The sequence below is a fragment of the Drosophila arizonae genome, chromosome 2 (genome assembly GCF_054131065.1).
Source record: "Drosophila arizonae isolate 15081-1271.41 chromosome 2, UAZ_ARI_1.0, whole genome shotgun sequence".
NCBI classification, from domain to species: domain Eukaryota; kingdom Metazoa; phylum Arthropoda; class Insecta; order Diptera; family Drosophilidae; genus Drosophila; species Drosophila arizonae.
The window spans coordinates 10,786,831-10,812,470 of record NC_142922.1 but is presented as its reverse complement, the minus strand read 5'-3'; the positions used below and the strand labels follow the sequence as shown (position 1 = coordinate 10,812,470).

The 25,640-nt window shown below is 40.9% G+C and overlaps 1 protein-coding gene across 2 annotated transcripts in view; it reads left to right on the top strand.

The window, feature by feature from the left end:
* The first annotated feature begins 10,198 nt into the window (after positions 1–10,198).
* The window catches only part of Mur89F (Mucin related 89F), a 54,828-nt gene continuing 39,386 nt past the window's right edge, over positions 10,199–25,640 (top strand). For both annotated transcript variants that reach the window (XM_089463058.1, XM_018000636.2), the window contains exon 1: positions 10,199–10,486. The gene's annotated coding sequence lies outside the window, so the exon portion shown is untranslated. The remainder of the gene's footprint in view (positions 10,487–25,640) is intronic.

Sequence of the window (25,640 nt, the reverse complement as noted above, 5' to 3'; positions counted from 1 at the left end):
AACGAGCAGATGCAGCCTCTCTAAAGTTGAGGTAGTATCTATGGGGAGAAGATGTTGAAGTTGTTGAAGAGTGAGTGCTCTATCACTCTACAGCTGTAGGTCATTGGGTAACCACACAATCAATCTCTCACGCTGTAGCCAAACGAGCAACTGCTCATACGATGCTAGAACGATGAGCATCGGCTTAGCTAGATCAAGCCTATTTATAGTGAGAACTAACTCGTATGCAATGCAGCAAAACGAATTAGTAAAATATTCTACAGACACAGCCTATTGAGCGCATGGATTCTCTTTGGTAATATAAAAATAAACTAAAGGAAATAAAACTCTGTGATTTCTTTTGTTAAATATGAAAAAAATAGTTTAATCATCATCATAATATGTAGTAATACATGCAAAAACGGCAATCGATTTATATTTATCAAAAGTATACTTTCTGCTCATCTCAAACAACCTTTAAAGTGCATTAATTCCTCTATTAATCGTGCTGCTCTCACAATTTTCTCCAATCCAACAGTCAAATGAACATGGCACCAATCCAATGTACTCCTAGCATAACAAATATGATATTAACCAACATTTGATTTCGTCATCAGTGATATTATCACATTATCCTTGTGTCCACACAATTTAAATATATATATAAATATATGTGTAAACGTATTATGTATGAAGAGAAGGCAGGCTTACACGGTCATAACTAATGATAATGGCTCACTTAATATGCCGGCCTCTTTAAAAATATTTCATTTGCACAACCACACGCTTTTTTATGTATGTATATGCATAATTTAACATTTAAGGGAAGAATGGGAAATAAAAAATAAAAAAAATAAGTATTTCAAGCATTTCGGAGCAAGCGATACGGGCCATTTGTGAGTGAGTGCAGAGCAGCGAGCCTAGGGCAGCGAAAGCAAACAGTTAAGGATAATGAATAATGACAACAATAATAAAAATATAAAGAGAGGAAAACTGTTGTAGTTGGGAAATATAAATGACAACATTATTAACGGGTGGGCGGTCGGTCGTCTCTGCTGTTCATAGCTGTCGCATGTCCATGGAAAATGATGTCATTAAATTAAAATAAAACTGACAAAGGCTTGCTTGCATGTGCACACCGACGTTATCATACTCTGAAGGCCTTCAGCACTCGGCCAATGGATTAATCAATCATTTCTATGACATCATCAGCATAGCTACAACTCACGAACTATTGTCGAGTGCTGAAAACTATTTGAAATGCCCGTCTAAATAAGATTAAACCAATTGCTGCTATCTAGGCTGCAAAGCATTCCATGTGAACTCTTCTATATATATATAAATACATGTGGCATGCCCCAGTCCGATGCGAGTTTAATTAACACATTTCCAGCATGGCAAAAATAAGGAACCAAATTAACGGTTATGCTGACAGTTCAAAGAGCATGGCCAATGAGCTGAGCTGAGAGCGGCTAATGGGCAAAAAATAATACAAAATGCGACAGGTGAGCAGAGCCCAAATATGACGGAACATGGGTAGGGGGAAATATAAAACAAAAACAGCCACAACAGATGGCATGATTTTTAATGAAATGAATGTGAGTGGTAAGGACAATGCATAACATTAAATTGAAGTGGCGCAGCAGGAAGACAACGCGGCGTATGCGTGACGTTGACATTGCCAGCGACATGCAAATAATTATCAACAATATATTTGAAATAAACTGGCGCACATTAACGCGCACGTGATGTGCGAGTGTATGAGTTAGTGGATTATGATTCTCTGTGTGTGTACGTGTGTAACCGTATGTGTGTGTGTATGCGTAACCACAATCTGAAACCGCACGCATTTGCTCTAATTAATAAGCCAGCCCCAAAACTTCAGATGGCTTCCGTGTCCACTCGAAATGTGTCATAATTTCTATTTATGGTCTAGAGCTGTGGGCACGTCACATTTAATATGATTTAATTTAATACATTACAACAGCTCCTCAGCGAACATTTGAAAAAGTATCGCTCCAACAGGCCTCAGCACGCAATCCACGCGGACATTTTAAAGTGAAAAGCTAATTAAGTAATAATTTGCCCCATGCAAAAATTTCCACTTCACGCGATTCTCGTCCGCATTGAGAAAGGGTTGGCATAGGCGTCTGTGTGTGTGTGAGTGAGTGTGAGCATGAACTAATGTTTACACATATTACGTTTGGAAAGTCACAGCTCATGTGGAGTTATGGTAATGTGCTTTGGCCAATTACTGCTCGACTGGAACTGTGTGTTGCACTGAAATGAAACCTTTTGCATTAATGAACAAGGTTTTAAACTAATTTGAGATTTTGTTTTTGTTTTGAAATCAAATTACACTTTGTTTATAATTTGCATTTGTTTATTATTTCAGTATTGAGAATTAAATTAAATGAAACCGTGCGGAGAGTGTAATGGGCTTAGTATATTCTCCATCTATTTCTCTGGGGGTCTTTTGGGAGTAGAGCTTGTTGTGATATGTGGTTGAATTGTGGTTTAATGGATATAAGATAAAATTGTTTACAGCCCATCTATGCCATATTAAGACATAAAATGCAGCACAAGGCTTAAGAAATATTTATATTGGTTTTTCCCTAATATGCACAGAAAGAGGTGTAGATAAGCTTTTAACAAACATAAAATATACATTTGTCTAAAAAGGGGGGAACGTTGCAGACGGGAGGTACCAACTCCATAATACCTGTTCGCCGTCATGTGAACAGGTAAATCATTGTTAGACTATCTCAAAAGCCTTTCTGCCGCAACTTCAATGTCAATATCTGCAATGGAAAATTTAGTTCTCTTTTTTCCATCTTTGATGCCCCCAAAGGACGTAAAAGTGATGAAATATATAATAATTATAATAATTTTTATAATGAATGAGCTTAACAAGAAATTAAAGATCGAATATTTTAATTTTTATTTAAAAAGCTGTAAGAGATATATTTATGGAAATAATAATAATAATAATAATATGTATGAAAATAAATAAATATCCTATATATGGAAATAATCAGCTATATAAATAATGGATTTGCTTTACAACAATGTATACTCAGTCACAATTTGCTGAATTGCTGGATATAATAGTGCAGGGGATATAATATATCTATTTCCTTCTTTTACGTAAAAACATAATGGGTATCTTCATTGCGTTTTTACGTTAAAGATCCATCTTTAAATGATTTGTCAAGCATAGCCATGTGGGTATAAAACTAGATATATATATCTATCTCCTGTCTCTAGCACCAAAGGCAAAGAAATGGTTTATTCATACACTGAACAAGGCCAATATGCTTTCACAACACAAAAAAATGTATATCAGTCTTTGTTTTTTCTTCTTTTTTTTACCAATTTGTTTTCTAATTTAAGCAACTTGTATTTGCCCTTTCAATTCAGGCATTTTCATCCAAATTATCAGCGAAATGTCAACAAACTCAACTACCCCACAATTTGGCTACCGTTTGAAATCAAGCTTGAAAATAAACGATGAAAGCATCTCTATCAAAAGAGCTTATATGATCTTCGACTGGCCGCAGACAGTCATTATTCTTGGGCTTTTATAAGAAATAAAGTGTCTGTCTGGCGCATTAAAAATCCCATCTGCAGCCATCGCAGCCGGCCAACCCACTGGCCAAGCAGCCAGCATAAACAACAATAATCATAACCCTCCTGACTCTGTCGTACGATGATAACTACATAAGATATAAATTTAATGTGCATCATTTACAACTTTACGACAAAGAATTTGCTCATGCACCTATGCCGCTTCACATTTTGGTGGCAATTTCATTCATCTGATAGAAATTCTTATGTGTGTGTGTGTGTGTGTGTGTGTGCCATAAAAAGGCAGCCTTAAGCCGATGGCAACGTCATTGACATCGGGCAGTAAAATACAATATAATGAAATCAAAAAGGCAGCAAATGAAAACGTAATGATTTCATCTAATTATATAGCAGCGGCTGCAACTTGGCTAATTCAGTTAGCCCGCAGTGCGGAAATGCCACAAACACTTTGTCTGAGCACTCGTCGACACTTCTCAACAGTCCGCCAGACTGGCAACTCAACAATCTGCAGCTAAGTATGACAGTCTATGACTACTGCAGCAGCTTCCTTTCGCCCTTGTCCACACCGGACGGGGCCCAGGGCAGCAGTGGGACGAGTTCTCTAAATTTAGCTACAGCTGTTGCTCCGACTGCGCCTTTTATGGTCTTTGATCTTTAACCAAACGCTGTCTGTCTCTTAGGTTGACTGGGTGTTGCTGGCTGCTTGACTTGACTTGCCTGGCTTGGCCGGCTGACTGTTCCACTCTCTGTCTCACCGTCTCACCGTTTGGCATCCGACTGCCCATCAACAGCCTGGTCAACGCTAATTGTCCTTTGGCATTCCTTCTCGTCATCATCGTCGCCGTTGCCTCGTCTCAGGCTGCAGCACAGCTAATGCGCTTGCTAGATCTGTAACTTGGCCTCTTACACACACACACACACACAACCAACAATTATAATTGGTATTTTAGCGTCCATTGTGTCTATATTTAGATCCGAACATGAGCAAACGCCTTGATTATGTTGCTCAAATTACGGCAATTTACTTTAAGTAGACGCTGCTTGTGATTCTGCCAATAAATGCTGTCAGTCGCGCTCGTGATTCACAGCCAACTTATAGCAAGATACATTTCAATTTTCTATGCCAACAATAACTCATCGAAAAGTAAAAGTAAACAACATCTGCAAAGGGGGAGAAAAAAACAGCGAAGCGCTTTAAATGCAAATTTTATTGTGCATAAATTCATGAGTATAAGCAACCAAAGTAACGAAATCACCTGCGCTCATAATTAGCATAAATGTCTAATCATTTTTTATGCTTATTAATTATGCCACATGTTGGCAGCCACGCTGAGCGCTGCACAATTTTTCAATTGATGCTCTTCCCGTTTGGGCCAACTTAAATATATTCCAGCTGTGTAGCAACCCACACATAAAACCTACTTTCACACACACACACACACACTTGCTCACCTCTATCACCGTTCCTAAGCACATCTTGCGAAAGTTCGCGCAAGCTCTTATCAGCTCCACGCCATCTCGCGTCTGTATCTGGAGCGGCATAGTTTGGCCAGGCAGCTACTGGCCGTCTTCTGGGAAGCTGTCGCCGAAACTCCGGCTGATAAGAATCACAGAGCCACGACTTGGCCAGCTCACATGTTCAGACTCTCTAGCTCTGATTTATAAGAACTCAAATTAGCTCAACATCAAAACCAAACTCAGCCTGCTTTCAAGAAAGGTCGAATTTTATATAACCTGCCATCTGGTGTAGCTCAATAAATAAATGGGTTTTAATTAAATAGATTTTAATGTATATAATATATGTGTTTGATTTTAATTTATATTACGCAATGCATCTTTCGACTTTTAATTATATAAATGTATGCTGTAATTCACTTTATGGTTTGAAAATTAAATCTGAAAACTCTCTCTGTAAGAAAATAAAAAAATATTTGTTGCAAATCCTCTTTTGTTGGCTTAATTTTCAGTTTTATATAGAAATTCATGACTTGCTAACATGTTTATTTATTTATTTATTTATTTTTTTTTTTTTTTTTTAATTCTACAAAGAAATGATTTTAATTTCAATCCGTCAGCACAGCAAATGAATATTTATTATATATATAAAATAATATTAGTTCTCTTGAGTTGACCCAATGTTAAGACAACTCATTAAATCTCATAGCTCTTGCCTTATAAAGTTTGTCTGCAAATTAAAAAAAACTTAAGTCGAGAACTATTTGAAAATCTTTCTGAGCATTTTCTTTATAAATACAATAGATAAAATCTCTACAGCTAGGTAAGGGAAATACATCAATCGCCTTACAAAGATCGCGTGAAATATACTTTTCTCAGGCAATAAATTTGGAAATGTCTGTTTGGAGCGCCGTCAATCTACAATTGGAAATCGACTTGACCATTTTGGGCCAATGGTCGAAAACAAAGCCGCCAAATCGGTTTAGTTAAGTTTTTAATTGCAACGCCAGCTGGCTTTCGTGGGGCTAACCGGTTTTTACAGTTGATGCTGCTCAAGTTCAAGAGCCCAGGCGTCGTCATACGAGTACCCACAGTACAAGTGCTGTCTTACACATAGTAAATAATCCAATGAGAAAAAACAATAAACAATACACCATACACAATATACAATGAGCAAAAACAATAACTGCTGCCGGTATTTCAATTGTTTGCCGTAGTAACCCATTCGCCAAGCCGCCAAATTGTCGGTCAGTGGCACAAAATTTGGGCAGGGTGTAAACGAAAAATAAAATAAAAAACGAAAAAAAAAAAAAATCAACAAATAATAACAATAACAAGACAGCAATAACACCAAGGCGAAAGAGTAATGCGACACGTCTTCGACAAGTTTATAAAAAATTCAGCATTCGTCGCGGCCGGGGCAAGTTTTTGCACTGGATTTAGTTTTAATGGTCTGTCTTGAACATCTATATATGTACAGACTTACATATACATACTTTGTATGTCCATATGTGTGCGAATGAGTTTTTGTTGTTTCTCGCTTTTGTTTATGTTTTCGCTTCTGTTGGCTCGCAGTGGTTTGGTTTGGTAATTTCTCAATAATAATTAATTTGGGGAGAACTTTCTATTAGCTGCCGTCATCGTCATCGTCCTCATCAGCATGCGCTTTAAGAGGCCCACGGTGAAAGTTCTGACAGCCAGTTGAAACCGAATTGAACAGTGTGACCAACGCCATGCTCAACAATTCCCATGATGTGTGTGCGTGTGTGTGTGTCAAGGCCCTGGAGCCGAGGCTCGAACTCATTGCGACCGTTATGTTAAGTGTTTGGCTAAAATTTCTTTTGATATGCTTGCTTATCTGGACAGGCAGGCCTCAAGTGAACCCAGGCCCAAGTCAAACAACGAAATTTACTTAACTGTATCTAGAATAAATTTTGCAATTTAATTTGCTGTGATAAGCACACACACACACACACACAACGGAAAGAGAGTATCTGTCATGCCTCAACATGTTTTCCATATTGCACAATTCTCAGCATTCGGCAGCAATCCCAAGAAACTCACGAGTCATGATTCATCCAGAAGTTCTGCTTTCTTAGAAAGTTTACACACATTTGTAATATTTACTTCAGTTAATTGTTATCGCTTAAAAATGAAATGTTTATTGGCTCGCTATATGGGGTTACCATGCTGCGGTTGCTTTTCCCCAATTTTTTCTTGTTTTTAATTTAGGTTAATTTAATCATTTAAGGTGCTCCACTTCGACCGGCCTGGCTCATACGACATAAATAAAGCTTACCAGGCGACAGAGCCACAGCGACATTTCCTTTAAGTCCGTAAGCTAATTCGAGCAATTGGCATAAAAATAAAATGCGTTGACAAGCTTCAATGCATATCTGATTGTCTGAACGACTGAACTGAGCGTTGCCCAAAAGATAACCCAGCCTAAGCTGAACCTGAATGAGATTTGATTCATATATTAGTATATAAACATTGAAATGGGTTTAGATTTATGGCATGAGATTTTTCTCATTCTCATCTAAAATACAATTTAATTTAATTTAATTTGTGTTGTTATAGTACTGTTTGTGATGTACAGGTTCTATACTTAATAAAATAAAAAATAAAAAATAAAATAAAAAAATAATAATATATTTGTAAATCCTTTTGAAATTGTTATTGAAAATAAGTAATTAATGTTTGAATATACTTGATGAGTTCGAGTTTCCCTGTTGCTGCAGCTGAAATAAACTATGAGAACTGAATTGGTTTAATTTTAGTTATAAATAACTTGAAATATAAATAGATCGTTCATATCATATGTATCTAAAATGGTTTAAGTTTAATTCTTAATAACCTGAATATTTTTAGTTATAAATCATTCATATATTGTAAATTATTTCTTCAATTTTTCAACTCATTATCAGCTTCCCAGCAGAAATTTTATTATTATATTGAAAACTCATAATATTCGATGGGCGAGTATTACGCAGTTGGTTTATTAGGTTTTCCTCTCGAATATTTAATAATTGTATAAAATCACTGTCAAATGCATTTAACATGCAAATTGTGAATATATTATAATAAATATTATAATATACCCGAGAGGATAAATAAAAATAAATTCCGAACAAATTGTGTTCGTTAGCCAAATTATTATTTTGGGCACAAAATAGCCAGGCTAAAATAATATTAATAAAAATAATCACAAAAAAAAAAAAAAAAAAAAAAAAAAAATGTCTGTGGCCCCATGGGGCGCAGTCTCAAATTTGAAAAAGCAACAATGGGCCCTAATGCAAAATCTGTGCAGAGCCACAGGCGGGCTTAATGTGGAAATGTGGAAAAGCTGGAAAATGCTTTGGCGCTGACTGAGGCGTGGAAATATTGAAAATGTGCGCATTATGATAATTTAATGCGTGTGATTATTGAAAATCATAATAATATTTTTATGGCTCGCATTTTTTGTTTGCCTGTTTTTCAAATGTTTGCTTCATTTTTTTTTTTTTTTTTTTTTTTTTTTTTTGGCAGACAGACGTGAACTAAGCTTCGCTGACGGGGTCGATGTCGATGTGTCGAAGTGTTGTTCTTGTCGCATTATTATTGTTATTACCGAGACACATTTATTTGATCAGTGCCAAAGTGCCAATAATTTGAAACAATTTATTATTTTAGCATTTGTGTAACACACACACAGTCACACACACACACAAACATACACATACAACGCACACGCATATCTGTACGAGCTGTCTTGGCTACTTACAAATGCAAATCACGTTCGCGCGTAAAGAGCCAAAACAGCAGCAGCAACAACAACAACAACAACAACAGGAGCAACAGCATTGGCCACAGCCGGCACCTGTGCCACAGGCTTTGGCTTGAGTTACACAAATACACAGATACGCACAGATAGGTCGATGCACGCCCCCACGCCAGCCTATATAATGACAGTAATATTGAAATTGCGTGTCTCTAGGCGGGGTGTTTATGACATGGTAGACTTTGAAAATGAAATATCTGTGCTCAGCGCAGATAAAAGGGAATTTAAATATTCGGCGAATAAATAACCGTGGAAGTTGTTCGATGAAGTGATGGCTCGAAATGAGAGCGCCTGTCAGAGCAGTTGGAATTAATTTCACACAGACTCCCTACTCCGATTTTTTTTAGCTCTCTGTTTATGGGTAAATCGTTGTCGAGGATTTCAATTTGAAGGGACTAGCGCAAATCGTTGCACGTTCATCGGTGATAGGGCAAATTGAGTTTCCGCAGGGCTGGAGCGATTCACTGAAGACAGCTGAGCTGAGCTCTAGGAGCTGGGGGCTGGGTCAACGAACCCTGGCCAAATTTAGGCTTCAGCGGTTTTAACACCAATCACTTTATGTTCATCTAATTAAGGCACATGAATCACATGTTGCATCGCCCGAGCCACCGACGAGCTGTACGTTACGCGAACAATAACAATAACAATAACAAAAAAACAAAAACAATAATTTTCCGCCATAAATCAGGCCGGCCGAGAGCAAAACAAAAGCCAAAGCGAAATGAGTAACTGCGAATTGACGCAAAGTCAGGCTAAACAAACACAGCTGAGGGCAATCCCAGTCGCAGTCAAGTGGAGCTGCCGCAGCCGCAGCCGCTGCTGCCGCTGTTGCTGCTGTTGCTGCTGCTGCTGGTTGACCAATCAAGAAACGCAAAGACAGCGCCAAAAAAGCCAATACTGTTGACCAACAAGAAGAACTTTTTTGCCCGCTTTTGGCCAAAGAAGCAGCCGGCAGAAACCAGAAACGCTGAGAGAGAGTGCGAGAGAGAGAGAGAGGGAGAGAGCCGTAAGCGTAATTCGTAAAGACAAGCCGCGGCAGCGACGTCAGCGTCTTGAGAATACCCCTTTAGAAGCAGAGGCTCGCTTACAATTTATGCGACGTCGACGGCGCGACGTAACGCTGCCGACAGCGACGCTGACAGCGACGCAGGGCTTTTGCTCAGAACTGTATGAAGAGCAGCGAAAATCGCGAACGTCTCAGTTGAGAAAGAGTTGCGCCGGCAGCGCAGTCGCAGTCGCTGCCGCTACAAGAACATCATTATCATCATCATCATGAGCATTATCAGTCATCATTAGCAGCGGCCAAAAGAAATTTGCGCCAAGCGAGGGACACGAGGGTATATAAGAACGTCGCCCTGCCGCCATTCAGCAAACTCTCATCTCGGTCACGCGTGCGCCGTTCCAGTTGAGGTCTGGATTTGTGCGCGGTTATCCTGCGGCAGGATATGTGTAGCGCGTCTGTGCAGTGTGCGAAATAAACCAAGCCAATAAGCAAACAGATATATACATACATACATATGTACATATATGTATATGTGCTTTAAGTGTAAAGCGACTTGCGAATTTTGTGTGCAAAGTGTGAAAAGTGTCGAGAAATTGCAAATATTAAGAGATTAATCAATTTGATTAGAAATAATTTAATCGGTGAGTGAAATAAAATAATGGGCTTTTAATTAATACAATCCCAATTTACAAAAAAGTTTACAATTTATGTATCAAATATTGTTCTCAAAGGGAGAAAATTTTAAAATTTAATTGCTGCCAAATTTCTGCCTAATTGATCAAGTTATGCAAAAGCTTTCATAGAATTTGTGCCGCTTTAAGTGTCATCAAATTCACACACACACACACGCACAGACACACATACCTATAAAGCACTTGCCACATTAACTGTACTGAGCTGAACTGAAATGAAATGAAAACGAGGCAGCCTTTCCACTGCCACTAAAAGGTCCAGTTGTGCGTCTAGCCAACTGAGTCTAGCCCCTCGCAGCGGCATTTATCTCATTTTATGTCACTCTAAAGCCTTCATCAGCGCGACCGGCGCCATAAAAAAGGACCCAGTTAGAAGGCTGCTGCGCGCTGTAAAAACCTAAAGGGCTGTAAGTCAGCACTCGCAGCTCAATCAAAACGGCCAGCGTAAGAGATACAGAGGGAGGGAGGGAGGGTGAGAGGGAGGGCAGGCAAACCTCAAAGTCCGAAATGTAGCTGAGAGCCAAACAAAGCCATTAAACTACAGCGCTTTAATAGACTTTTATTGTTGAGCAGTCCAAGACACGCACAAGTTGAAGTCAATTTGGCAACAGGAAGACACAAAAAAAAGAAGAAAAGAAGAAGAAGAACGATAAAGAAATAGAAAACTTGCACGCATTTTAAATTGAGGGTTCGCTGCGCTGTGACCCAGAGGAATCATGGGCATCTGCATCCCTTAGTCCATCATAGTGGAAGGAACAACAATGTAATGTTTAATTGACACCATTGTTCGGGCAACACTTTTTGCTCCATTTAACAGCATGGATTGGAGCTGTGCTGCGCTGACAGCGAACGCAGATAACAACCACTATGGATGCGACGATACCCGCACCACTCGTCACTCCTCCATCTCCACTCCATGCGCCTCTATCCCTGTCAATGGGCAGCAGTCCATCAGTCACTTAGCCCGCGCGACATTTGGCCCTTGCGATGATTTTTAACAGGAGGCGATGCGACCAGAGTGCGGCTGGGAGTGGCTGGGAATGGCTAGGAGTGCAAGGGGTGGGGGCCAGTCATCATCGCCAGTGACCAGTCAACAATTCCGGGCACGTCGACGCGTCGTTCAAATTATTATTATGCGCAAATCGCAAAGGGATCTGCAGAACTCAATGTTCCAGTCTCCGAGTTTCGACTGCCACTCGACTAGACAATCAAGAAATTTAAATTTGATTCGTTGCGCAAACTGTCCTACCAAAAGCTGAGACTGAGGCAGTGGCAGAGGCAACAGCACTGCGCACTCAAGTGTCAAATGTAAAAAAATATATGTATATATATCTTGATATATACATACATATATATCTGCACTTCAATTGAAGGATTTCTGCGCCGACAGCATTGTAGAAACTTTTTTTTTTCATCGTTACCCTTCCTGTGCCACTTCGTCTCTGCGTCTGTCTGACTCTGATTCTTTTTGCAGGTTTCTTGTGCTACTCTGTCCAGTGTCCGCCGTCCGCTGTCCGCCGTTCGCTTTTGTCAATTTGCTTGGCATTCTGCTTTAGTTTTCAACGATTTTCATAAATTAAATTGTTTGTCGCAGGACAACATTGACAGCGCGGCACTGGAAGTTGCGCGACGGCAACAATGTTGACAGCTCGTTTGACATTTGCGCCGATTTATGCATGTCCTCGATGCTTTGTCTAGTGGCCGAGGCAACTATGTATGTGCGCTGCCTGGGTGCCACTCGGTGGCCACTCAGTGCCGCCCATAAATCACTCGCGGGGCGTGGCGCTGTGGGTCCTTGACGGATTTGAAATGCGCGCGTTATCCTTTTGTCGGTCTCTGCCCATCGGCAATTTAATATGACGAAGGCGATGAGGCGTGCACAGGTAAATTCCCTCGGCCCACCTGCACACCTGCACACCTGAACGCTCCCCTGCCGGCTGTCTGGCTCCCAGTTGACTCACGTTTATGAGCTTCATCTGTTTAATTTGAGTTTTGGGAGCGTCAAGGATGCCGCCGCCACCCCCAATTGGCGCCCGCCTGAGGCATTATTAAATTAATAACCGCCAGAGTTGGGGAAGTGAGATATTTGAGAGCAGCCAGAGCCTTTCATTAAAGTATTTACTGGATAATATGTGTGAGTGCTTAGATTACCCATACGCCGCATAGGCCTTGACTTATTCATCGCAAAGTTCACACGCATTAATTGCCACACACACACACACACACACACACACTTTCTTTACTTTCCTTTATGGCGACGGCAACATTCCCTCGCTCAGAATGAGAACCCTAATTTATTAATTTAAATTCCGGACAGCAATTTAATATATTAATAGTATGGGCCGCACGCCATAAGCAAACGGAAAAAGCGAAATGATTCCTATACGATTTGGTCATTACGTATTCCGATGGCTATCAACGGTCGGTCCGCTGGTCACTTGGTCCGTTGAGACCGGGCCGAAACTGCTCACTTGTCACTTGGCTGGTGTAAAAATTATGCTAATTTTATATGTCAATTATCTGCCAATAAGCCCAAGCACCACCAACCGCAGAGCGTGGGTGCTTTTTGGGCAGTGCTGCAAAGAATTCGCTTCACTTCGGTCTCGGAGCTCGGAGCTCGGACCCAGGCTGCTGCTCATGTGTAAACATGATTTGTGCCAGTCAAGTGGGCAGCTCTTGTTTCTGGGTCTATTGGCATTGGCATTTGCATATTTTCTGTTTTATGCAAATTAATTGGCTCCGGCCTGGCCCAAAGAACATGCAGAAGGCAGCAGCAGCTGTGAGCCAATTAATAGAAAAAAAAAAAAAAACGAAAAAAAAACTCTCCATAAAAATGCAACAATTTGCGGTTATTGTATTGGGAATTTCTGTATGATATCATAGCTGCGGCTTTAATTAGCTCGGCTCAATCAATCAAGAACAAAGCCCACTGACACAGACAGTACTCAGTCATAAACACACACACACATACATATTGGTGTCAGGCATTCACAAATTTTTATGAGAAGCTTTCTCCCCATCTCCAATTCGAGGCACTCGCAGCCAAAAATAAACATATCAATGTGTGTATGAATGGCTTATTTACAGAGTAGTTTATCTGAAGAGTGCGCAACAACAATCAAACGAGGCGTGCAGGGCTCTAATAAACGAACAAACAAACAAACAGACAATCAAATTGTTGCTGCAAATACAAATACGCAATGCACTCCAGCTGCCTGTTGGCCTTTAGCAGCAACAGCAGCAGCAGCAGCAGCAGAAACTTTGTTTGCAAATTATTCAATTAAACTTCAACTTGAACTCGATAGAAAAGATAGCCAGCTGACACGCGATGGTCAAGTGATGCAAGCGATTAGCTAACGCAGCTTAGCTCACATATGACTGGCCGAGCATCTGTATCGCATATTTGTATCTCACAGCTCGGCGCCGTCTCTGCTGTGGCTGTCTAGCTGCACAGCACAATGGAGAAAGTCGAGCTGTTTGTTGACTTTTGGGGCCACACCTCGTGAGCTCGCAACAAAATATAATGAAATAACTTCTGATCATGTAATTCTTGTGCGGTTTCTCGACATACTCAGAGCGTGAGTCAGCGCGATTCGTTGATTCTGTTACCGTTTTGCCGCTGCTACTTAAAGCCAAGTGCGGCTTGTGGCTATGTAAAAGCAGCTCGGGGCACTTGTCGGTCCGAGCCACAATTCAGCAAGCTTAAGCGTGCAGAGGGGGTCGACAACAACAAGTCGAAGGCAGTAGTAGCTAACCAATTACCATAAAATCTACATAAAAGCTTCCGTGTAAAATTTATTTAAAACAAACTGAACAAAATCCTGTACTCAGACCCATTGAAGGGGCCCCAATAGACGGGGCCAGCCAGAGGCAAAGCCATAAACATGAACTGCTGCTGCTGCTGCTGCTGCTGCTGTTGATGGCAACAACAAAGGCAGATAGCCCAACAATTGGCAACAGGTGTAGGCCAAGCCGTAAGCTTGGCCACTAGTCCGTCCCTTATCTAATAACAACGGCGACTTGACAGCACACAAGGGCAGCCGGCGCGGCGTTCGGTCGTGTGAAATGGGGAAGTGGCGCTCTGCACGGACTAAACACGTGTCTCGTCTTCTTCTTCTTCTTCGAATAGGTCTTAAGTCGTTGGGAAGACATGCCTGACAATTTGGCTAACCCGAAAGGTTGGCTGCTGCTGCTGCTACTGCTGCTCGACCCAATCTGGATTTGGGCTGTCAATGTTTGTTCGATTGTTCGGCTACGTGTTTGTTACGTGCCAGGACCTCGTCGTGTCATTGTACAAATTTGCAGTAGTTCAGCCAGTTGGCCAGCCGGTTGGGGAAATCTACCAAATTGTTGCACCAAATGCGACACTGAAGAGACAACCAATTTCCCATTGATGCCAGCAATGCCCCAAATGAGAGCCAGTTGAACCGAACGGAACGTTGAAGCCGGCCGGGCTCATGTGCCGTAACGGTAACTAAAGCCATCGCCGGCAACTTATGAATACGGCCGATAGCAACTCAGGGAGCAAATTAAGCAATTATGCAGTTGACTTGCCGTTTTAGCCATCGGCCCAGCGCTTAGCTGTCTGGGCCTATTTAAGCCGCTTTGCCAACACATTCTGGCCGGGCAGCTATGCATCTGAGTATATATGCATGCATGCCTAGTTGCATAGATCGCATACATGCACATATGTGTACGTATGCCAATTTCGGGCATTGACCAAAAAGTGCAATGCCATCGACTGGACTGGGCTGGACTGGGCTGGGCTGGGCTTGAATATTGGCCATTGGCAGCATGGTCCACTTTGCAGACATTGCAACGTTTGCCTTTAACAAAATTATAGCTACGCTTGGGCATGGCGCTGCCTGCCTGCCAGTGTCTAAAGGCTGATGGCAGTGCTCCTGGTCAATGAATCCGGCTTGGGAAGCGCTGCGCCAAATGGCTGAATTGTGCCAAAAACTCTCAGTGCTCAATGCCCGATTCCTGCAACTGACGCGATATCTCGAGTTGGGAGTTGGCCTGGCAGTCAATAGTCAACTAACTGCATCAAACTGCCTGCCAAACACGAACGGTGACTCTTTTCAGAGTCTTTCTCTCCCTCTCTCTCTCTCTCTATTTGTCCGTCTCTTTTTCTTTCTCCAATACGAAGGTGGACATAGAACGATATCGATATAAGGCATTACCTGCTAAACTGTTTGGCAGCATCACAGGTAGCTTGTCAGACAGTTTTGCAATTGTTTCGAAATTGTCTCTCGTGCAAATGCAATTTTCTTCAATTTCATTTGGGCGGACATTGAATGTAGTAGCCACTGTTGGCCCATAGCCGACAAAGCACTGTGACAATGCCAGCCCATTGCCAGCGACTCGACTGGGCTCGTATATATGTAGCTAAAAGACTTTAATCTATTACAGTGTACGAGTGGCAGATTTGTTCTGTGAGATGTAAGCATGACATTTAAGTTATCTCCTGCAGCCTCTTCTACTCTTTTGCATTCAGCTACTTATTCCACATCGAACAGAGACTGCCAATTGACAGGCTGGGCCAATGGGCGTTAGTTACTTGCAGCTTTGCCAATGGATGCGGCAGTCAGATAAAGTTGAACTGTCCTGTCACAGCCCATTGTGCCTGGTGTCAACTGGCGTGAGTTACCGCAGCGGCTGACGGCATTGTCTCTGCTTAGATTTGGTAGCAATGTAATTTCCGGCATGACGCATATAAATAAAGGTTATGAATGCCATTGGCAACGTGTGAGAGTCATATAGTATTTCATTCGAGGAAATTGCGAATATTTTAAGGCGACAAGAAATGAGTTTCTATATCTTAATTTTCTTTCTGGGCTCGCCAGTAATGAGTGAATAACCCAAATTACTCCAAAAGCGTAATCTTATAATCAGGATTTGGTCCATTTGCCTGCCAATTACCAGCTCAAAACTCGGCAAATTTATTACACAGAGCTTATGGTCAGCATAACAAATATATCAAAGCCAAAAGCCGCACAAAGGGCCGAAAAGAAACGAAAAAAAAAAAGAAAAAGGAGGAAGAAAAATCAAACAAATAGCAGAAAAACAGCAGAAAAGCGTTATGATATGACCAGCATCAGATGAACAATGACCCAATGTTGACATAATAAAACGCATATTCGAGTATGTAACTAGTGAATCAACAGCCGGAACAGCCGGAATGACCACGGCAACGACAACGACAACGGCAATGGCAACGACTGAGGCAGAGGCAGAGGCAGAGGCAGAGGCAGAGGCAGTGGCAGCGACAGCGGCAACGAAAGCGACGGCAACAGCCGGAACAACAGGCCGCAGATGCCGCAAATTCCAATGCTTGCACACACACACACGCACACATACACACAGAAAGCTGAAAGGGTCAGAGAAAAATATTATTAAAAAACGTATATGTATTTATACATATATATAAATATATATGCCTGTGTGTGTATACAGAGATATCGCATAAAGGCGGGCATAATAAAAAGTCGAGTAAAAAATGAAATCATATAAAAGACATCAATGCGAAACTATGGGATTTAAAAGCGCTTTAAATTGGCTAAGAATATGCAAGGGCATGGCTCATAAAATTTGCGGGTTCACAACAGAACGAATATGCCAAGAATGCCTGGGCAGTCTGTGGAGCCAAGGAGCTTAAGTAGGAGCTCGGTCAGCCGCTCGCCCGCTCAGCTTGTCCTTCAGTGTGACGAGCGTTTGAGAAGCAAACGAAAGTTGAAGCTTCCACTCAATACATTCACTGTTGGCGTAATTCAAACTTAACGATGTGTAAATACTTGTTGGCTTAAAGTGCACAAGTAACAGACCAGCAGCAGGAGTGGCAGGAGTCGCAGGAGTCGCAGGAGTGGCATTGGCAGTAGCTGTTGCATTGCAAGCCAAAACCACAATTATGACTACGGGGTGAAACCACAAACTCTGCCTACGCGGCTCTATCCAGCTGCCCATGTCCATGCCCATGCCACGCCTCCCTCGCTCAAATTCAGCTCACAATGACTTAGGCACGGCACAGAATGATGCCCACGGCTATGATTTGGTCCTGTTGCAGCAGTAATGCTGGCAAATTGCATGCTTCTTTGGTACCCAAATGAGACACATTGTAGCCCAAGCAGGGCGGCACTGGACCATTGCTCCTGGAGTGGCCATCGACCACAGATAAACACACACACGCACACTGATGCACGCGCACATTTACTACGACAATTACCCTGCAGCAATTTACTTGAATTAACACCCTGGCCAGGCGCGCAGTCGACTTTTATAACTTCTTTTTTAGTCTATGTCCCAAGCAACAACAACAAGCACAACAAGTTGCTCTATGGTAGTGGTAATCTAGCATGGAGAGACTTGGTCGACTCAAAGGTGAACTGAGCTGTTGCTCTTCTAAGCAAATATATGTAAAAGTTTCATATTGATATTTTTCCTCCATTCTGTATTTGTAATTCTTTGAAAAGTCTGTATGAGGTTCTGTTGCACAAATATAAGATGTGGAGTGTACGATAATTTTAGATAGTCGAGGCAACTGAAGTAAAAATTTAATACATATAAAATGAATGAATTATAAAAACTATATATATATTTTTTTTTTTTACATTTTATGTTTGTTAATTTTTTATAGTATTCGATATTTGTGTATACTATATATATATATTTTTTTTTTTACATTTATATTTTTTTTATAATATTTGTTGTTTATGCTTTAAATAATTTTTATTTCTTTTCCGTTTTAATTTTATAAAATTTTAAAAATTATTTTTTTCTCCTTCAATTTATTTTGGTTAAAATTTGTTATTTGTTTTAATTAATGAATTTAATGATACAAATCTTATTATTTTCTATACCATTTTCATTTTTATTTATATCTCATTTTTATGCATTTTAATTTTCATATTATTTAAAAACAAATCGATTGCCATTAAATATAAACTTAAACAAGAGCATTATATAGCCTAAGTAAAAGCAGAATATGCCGATTTGCCAGAATTACCAAAATTCACAAGCATATATGCTCAGTGATATAATGGAACAAGATAGAGAAAGAAGGATACTTAACGCATGTTTCAAAAGCAACATGCTGCTCGAAAGCAACATACCCTCTGCTATAGGGTACAAGAAAAAAAATGCATAAATTTATTATTGGAACAGCGACGATAACGACCACAGCGACGACCTTGAGCCGCCGTTGAGGCTACGTGCTGGCCCGAGGCCCATGGCCCAGCCGTAGTCTTGTAACTAGCTGCTTGGCTGGCTGGCTGCCTGGGCATGAGCTTCATCAGGTTGCAAGACGATAAATTAGCAAATGCCTGCGTAGCCATGGCAATTAGGTCGCTTTTTATTGTTTGACCATCCTGCGACTGTTGTTGGGGCCACAATCATAATGAGCCAAAGCTCCAGCTGCAGCTGGGGCAGGCGAAAATTGAATTAAATGCAGGCGCTGCCTTTGGCTCTGTTTAAGATTTATACTCAAGGCGAGGGGCCAGCACAATCAGATTTACTATTTATAATTCATTCAGTACATATGTATGTATATATGATTGGGAAATACATATATTATAAGCTCAAGCCCATTAAAAAGCTATACAGGCTCAAGGGCGTAACGCTTGTCCTAATCTATGCGTAAACGCCCTTTAAACTTTGGCCACGCCCCGAACATTGCGTGATTTAATGAGTTTTGCACTCAAGTTAACATATATGCTGTGTCGTCTGATTTATGCCTAATGACTAGGCCGCAGCGTGTATAAATACAAAACTAAATTGCTCGAAATAACGAAACTTTTTGGGGCAACTTTAAGCCGCAGCAGCAGCAGCAGCGGCAGCAGCAGCAGTGGAGCGATCTGGGGGGTGAGGGAATCACATCAAGTGAGCAAAACAGATTTGTCACAAAACCGCAACAGCCAGTAAATCAGCATAAAGGGCGAGTGCAAGTCAAAACATTTTAGGAATTATGACCCGCTCAAAGGACAGCCACAAAGAGCGGGGGGGGGGGGGCGGTCGAAGGCTGATGATGGTGGTGGCGGCACATTCAACGATAATTGTCAGTGGTGGTGGCTGTGGGTGGCTAGCCAGGCCAAGCCGGGCGAGGCCAGGCCAACGAGACTTGCCAAAAACCAGAGCAAAAAGAAGCGACACACACACGCACGCACACACATCCGCACACTGGGAGTCTGCTCTGCAAGGAGCAGAATTTTATAAGTGCAATAATTGCTGCATGCGTGTATGTGTATGTGTGTGTGTGTGTGTGTGTGTGGGTGGGTGCGTGTGTGCATATTGCTGCAGTATATATGCATCAGTATGTAAGTAGGCATGCACAGAAGATGCAAATCAGTCAGACGGCCGGACACTGGGCCAGACAACTGTGCAGAGGAACGGACTTGCCGCAACGCAGCCAACATAAATAAGTTGTATGGCTCAGCCGGCGCTTGCACAAGCCTGCCGGCAGCTTAACCCTTGCCCCCACACACAGGCACGCTGCCCCGCTGCCCCGCTACCTCCCCGCCCTCCCGTCATCAGCACAAAACGAGGCACATCGTATTCATAACAACAACAACAACAGCCTCCAGTTGGCCCATGCAGTAGAAGGTCCGCATAAACGCTTGAGCAGAATGCGACTCGCTGCTGCATTGTGCTGTACATCAACCACGTGGGTATGTGTTGGAGCTTGGGAGCATAGCATAACAGCTTGTTGTTGCTACTGCTGTTGTTATTGTTGTTTTTGTTTTCTGCTTTTTTCTTCTGCTAGCTCACTTGAGTAGACAGTGTACCAGCCACTGACACTTCCGTTTGGGCATTGTTTTTGCATTTTTGGACTGAATAATAATGTATGTGCTTATGTATGTATATGCTTATGTATGTATATGTATTAGCATGCATACACACACACACATAGGAGTCGAGCCAAAACTCTTCTAGTATGCAGCATCGTCCGAAAAACAACAAAGCAATTAAAAGCTTTAACTTAGACCTGGCCCATTGGATAAGTTGTAAATGCTGCATGGATTATTTATGGCTGGTCATCTTGATGCTTATTAAATAGTTGCATTTACAATTTATTCTCTGTGCCAAGCATAACAGAATTGCACATTTAACAATTATTTAAAGCTCTTCACACAACTCTCCATGCCCGCCCTTCGCCTGGTATTTGCATATGGAATGAGTTTTGTTTTCTCAGCCGTTGATATATTTTACGAAATTTTCTCTATGCCTAGAATTTATAACTTAAATGTCATTAAAGATCAAGAATGTATGCAGCATAAAATGAAAAGCGGACGAAGAATTAAACTAAGAATTATTAAATATTTTTATTCACTACATGAATAAACTCAACAGCAAAAATAAGATAAAATTTGCTGCGTACCGAGCCAAGCGAGTAAGGCGATTTTAAAGGTAAAAAAAAAAAATTATTTAGAACAAGTAAGAAGGCTCCAGTCGAGACTGCTCGACTAGGAGATACCCTGAACCCTCCAAGCTGATATTCTAATCATTCTGGACTTCTTTTATGCACACATACATACACATGCACTTATAAGCACGCGCTCTGCTAACTGCGCAGTAGGCAGCGGCTGCGCTTGGGCTGCACTGCAGTGTGGGCAATATTATGAGAATTTATTTGTTAAATAACGGGACGGAACCATTTTCAATGGCAATTGGCTAAGATGTGAATATGGGAGAGCTCTGGTATTACAGTTATATGGAAATGTATGAAACATATAGAAGGCGTCTTGGCAGACCCCATAGAATACATATATTCATAGTCAGTACTATAAACTGAATGCGTTTATATCTGTCTTGCCTGTTTGTCTGTCCGTTAGCAGAAAGACATCGAATCTGTAAATATTTCCGTTAATTTATCATAAGCAAGCTTTTCTTCTATCGCTAACTTTTTTTTATTATTATTTCAAGTAGGCAATTCAAGTTAGCGCTTGGGTCGTGGTATCTCCTAGTCGGTCACATCTGCCTTCATGCTATAGAAAATACTGAAAATGACATTGCATTCTTGCCTCTAACAGAACGAAGCAAATAACTTGGCAATGTCTAATGGAAGCACTAAGCACAAAGCAGCTCTGCTGCAATTAACTCAACAAATGAATGTAAGGTCTTACCTTCATTTCCATCCCTACACAGATTATTTGTATTAATTTACGTTGGCTCCTTGATACAGAGCTTCTATATATGTACGTGTTCATAGAATTATGAAAAATCCAATCAAACTGAGATTGAATTGCAAATTCTGGAAAAGAAGAGGCTTGCTTTCCTGCCATTTCCAGCATAATATATAAATTTTCATTAAAGTCCATCAAGAAATGTATACTTTCTGGAAAATATTGGCTAAATGAAAGTATTGGCAATAAACGAAAAGCATAGATAGATAAATACGACAGTACTTATAAAGATATATGCTTAAAGCTAGACATCATTTTTCTGTTAGATAAGGACATCATATAGACATAATGAAAATAGTTCATAAAACTAAAGTAAGACCATAATTATTCTCACAACATCAACCAAAGGTAAACGAATATTTTATTAAATAATTTATTCAAAATAAAAATATTATTATATCAAGTAATTTAATTGAGTAAATTGCATGGAAACAAATATGTTCATACTTGGAATACTCTATATATAAACCAAAGTAGTTCAAAGTCCAGAGACCGTAAATTATTTTCCAGCTTTAATAGGCAGACACACAATTTCAAATTCAAGGCCCATGGATATTGGGGAAAAAATAAAAATAAATAAAAACTCATTACATTTCGTAAAAGAAATAAATTCTGTAGAATTACATAATATAAATACACTCTTGGATATTTGGCAAATCCAATAATTGCAGAAGAACAATTCACATGGAGGATTGCGTTATGATGCGAAAGTACTTGCTTGGGATTGTCAATAGCGTTCTGAAAATCGTATTTGTACTCCAGTGTTAAATGAGCACAACAAAGTCTTTATAGAATTCTCAGCTAGTGTGATTACCCACACTGCTCTGAGTCGTGTTGAGGCAGAGGCTCTATGGCTGCTTCGGTTTGCTGTAGTGCAAATGACAGGGCGTTTCAAGCATATGAAGGATATAGAGTGCCAGTAGGGAGTGTGCTCGTCGTCGGGCTACTTATACGTTGGCAAAACGTTCTGTCATCTTGACAACACATACAAACGCTGTTTTGCCTTTGTCTTACAGCAATACACGAGGCGAATAAAAGCAAAAAGCCAACAACAACAGCAGCCAGCAACTAGCAGTGATGTATGTTGGTGAAAATGCGTTGAAAAATGTGTAAACGAAGCGATCTAAACGCTAGAGTAAATGTGCTTGAGTAATAATAGTGAAACACACATACATACATACATACATACATATATCTGCTCACACAGACAATGGCAAATAGATTCGAGTGAAACTCTTATCAAATGCAGTCAACGAGCTTGTTGACATCCTCACGCATGAAATAAGTGGGTAAACCAATGTAGACACATAAACAGACATGGAGTTTTTCCAGGAAAATTCTGTTGCAAAACAGTCTAATTGAATTAAAATCAAATTGCACAAGAGTCATGCAAAAGTAAATTATTTGAGAATGCAACAATACAAATGTAACTTGCAGACTTACAAAATGTTCTCATGCGGGTTTGTGTGTGTGTGTGCGACAGTGTGTGGGTGTGTTTGTGTATTTGTCAATATGAAATTTTTATGTCCAGATGGAGCATAAAATTTTTAAAGCCACTTTGATTTACTATAAAGGATAGGCCCCTCGTCCAATCTTATGAAATTGCGTATGAAATATTTATGATTGCGAAACAGAAATAAAAAATAAAAATAAAAGCAACAACAACAACAACAACAAGGCCTCGCCTGACCCAACGAACATTTCTGACTGCCTGTCTGGTTGTCATATGCTGCTACCCCTGCTGGCCACAGCCCCACTCACCCGCTAGTGCACAAATATTTATATACATTCATTCATACCTACATTGAGAGAGCAGTCGCATAACTGGCAACATATTTTACCCCAATCACATACTTTTGTGGCCTGAATGCCACAAAAAGGTGTGCGTCAGAGTCCAGTGATGCCAAGGGGCTGCCTACGAGGGGCGGTCGGAGCGGCGGTGCAATTGGCTTCTCTGATAGTTGATCTCGACTGCAGCTAGAAAGCTGCAGCAAGAAAATAAGTGAAAGAAGTTGGCAACTTGCTTAATTTGGTGGTGCATACATACATACGGATTTATATAAATTTGAGTAGATATATGTATGAATATATGTCTTTTAAATATTTATATATAAATGCAGTAAATATTTCACATTTTCTATCTATGTCGTCTTGGCTCTCATATTTCTTTTATACTCTTTACTTGTCCACTTGTGCGCCTTGCTCTGGGCTCCTTACGGGATAATCTCGGCTTCTACATAGCTGTGATTATAAAAGGTTGCATACTTCGGCGCACTGGCATGCCGGCAATGCCAGAAATATGCACGTCCCATTGGCTCTGTGTTTGTGTGTGTGTGTGTCGTTTAGCCAACTGTCTGGCCCAAGTGTAGGGCATTTTCGCATTTCAATTTTTCGTCTTTTTCGGCACACAGCACAGCTGGCTGGCCAAAACAAGCTAGCCGAAAAGGACGACAGCATTTTTTCGATTGCATGGATATGCAATAAACGTAATTACAATGCCAACTTGGGTGTGTCTCAATGTCTCTGATTGTCTCTGAGTGTCTCTCTCTGTGTGTGTTTTGGAGTGTCGATATGTCCTGCAGTTTTGTCCATCGATAAACAAAAGTTGGCCAATTAAATTTTTCAGCATCATACAACCAACTGGTTTCTTTGCCCATATTATCAACTCCTTGATATTTACCCCACACTGAGCTGTCAACTGATTTAATACTCCTGTGTGTAATGGTTAGCAATTTAACAAGAGTTTTGAAACTTGCAGTTAGTTATCGCACAGCTGCACTTAAAGCAATTAGTTTGCCATTTGGTAGGACAGTCGACGCTATGGACTTTAATTGGATCGTTGACAGCAAACAGGAATTTTGTGAATGAGTTTCATTGTATATTTACGAATTTTTACGCATTGTATTATATTTTAATAGATTAACTTGCTTCGTAAAAGTGTTATCTGATATTTCAGTTACTTAATATGCATCTTAATAGCATTCCTTACGGTTATTCAATATTCATTAGATTACTGCAACTGCAACAATCGAGCGCTCAAGTACTTTGTATTGCAATTAGTTTGAGTAGCATCTTCGATTTATCATATTAATCGTCAGTTACTTACGATTTAATTGAGAGCGTGGCTGGGACAACGCCACAGACAGACAGACACTACAGCATATTTGCCAGCTGCTCTTGCACAAATTCAATTAAAATCGTTTGCTCTGTAGCCAGAGCAAAATCGATTCTGTGATAGGTATCGGCGGCAAGCGCTCAACCTTTGAGCAGGGGTCGAGGACGACGTCAACGGCGACGTCGATGCCGATGCCGATGCCGATGCCGATGCCGATGCCGCTGCCGCTGCCGCTGCCTAAAACCACAGTTGAAATTCTTAACCAAGATTCCAATAACTTAATTGGAAGAACGCATCAAAGCCGATTTCAAGAGTTTGCGCCGCGCTCAGCCTTAGCCGCGAGGCAGACTTAAGCACGAGCCGGCCAAGGTCTAAAACGAATTTAAAGCAACAACAATGGGAGTGGGAAACTGTCAATGCGGCCAGCTGCTGCCTAAGACAGTGAGCTCTGGCCTGCGGCGAATTTCTAAATGAAAAGCTATTTTTAACGCAACCGCACCAAACGCGAGTGCTCTGAGTGGGTGCTCTGCCTGTGTGTGTGTGTGTGTGTGTGTGTGTGTGTGTGTGTTGGTGTACACCCAAATCAAATTGCAACTGGCAAAAGAGTCAAGTCAAAATAGGCGTAAACAGATTGCCCACTTGGCCGGCCAAACTCCTCTCTCACTTCGCAGTTCGCAGTTCGCAGTTCTCCGTTCGCAGTTCGCAGCTCTCAGTCGAGTTGAGCTCGGTTTTGGCTTTCAGCTCTGTTGCGAGCTCGCCGCAACACGGAAGTCGCGTTTGTTGCCACAGAGCGCATCCTGCCTTTGGTTTAGGC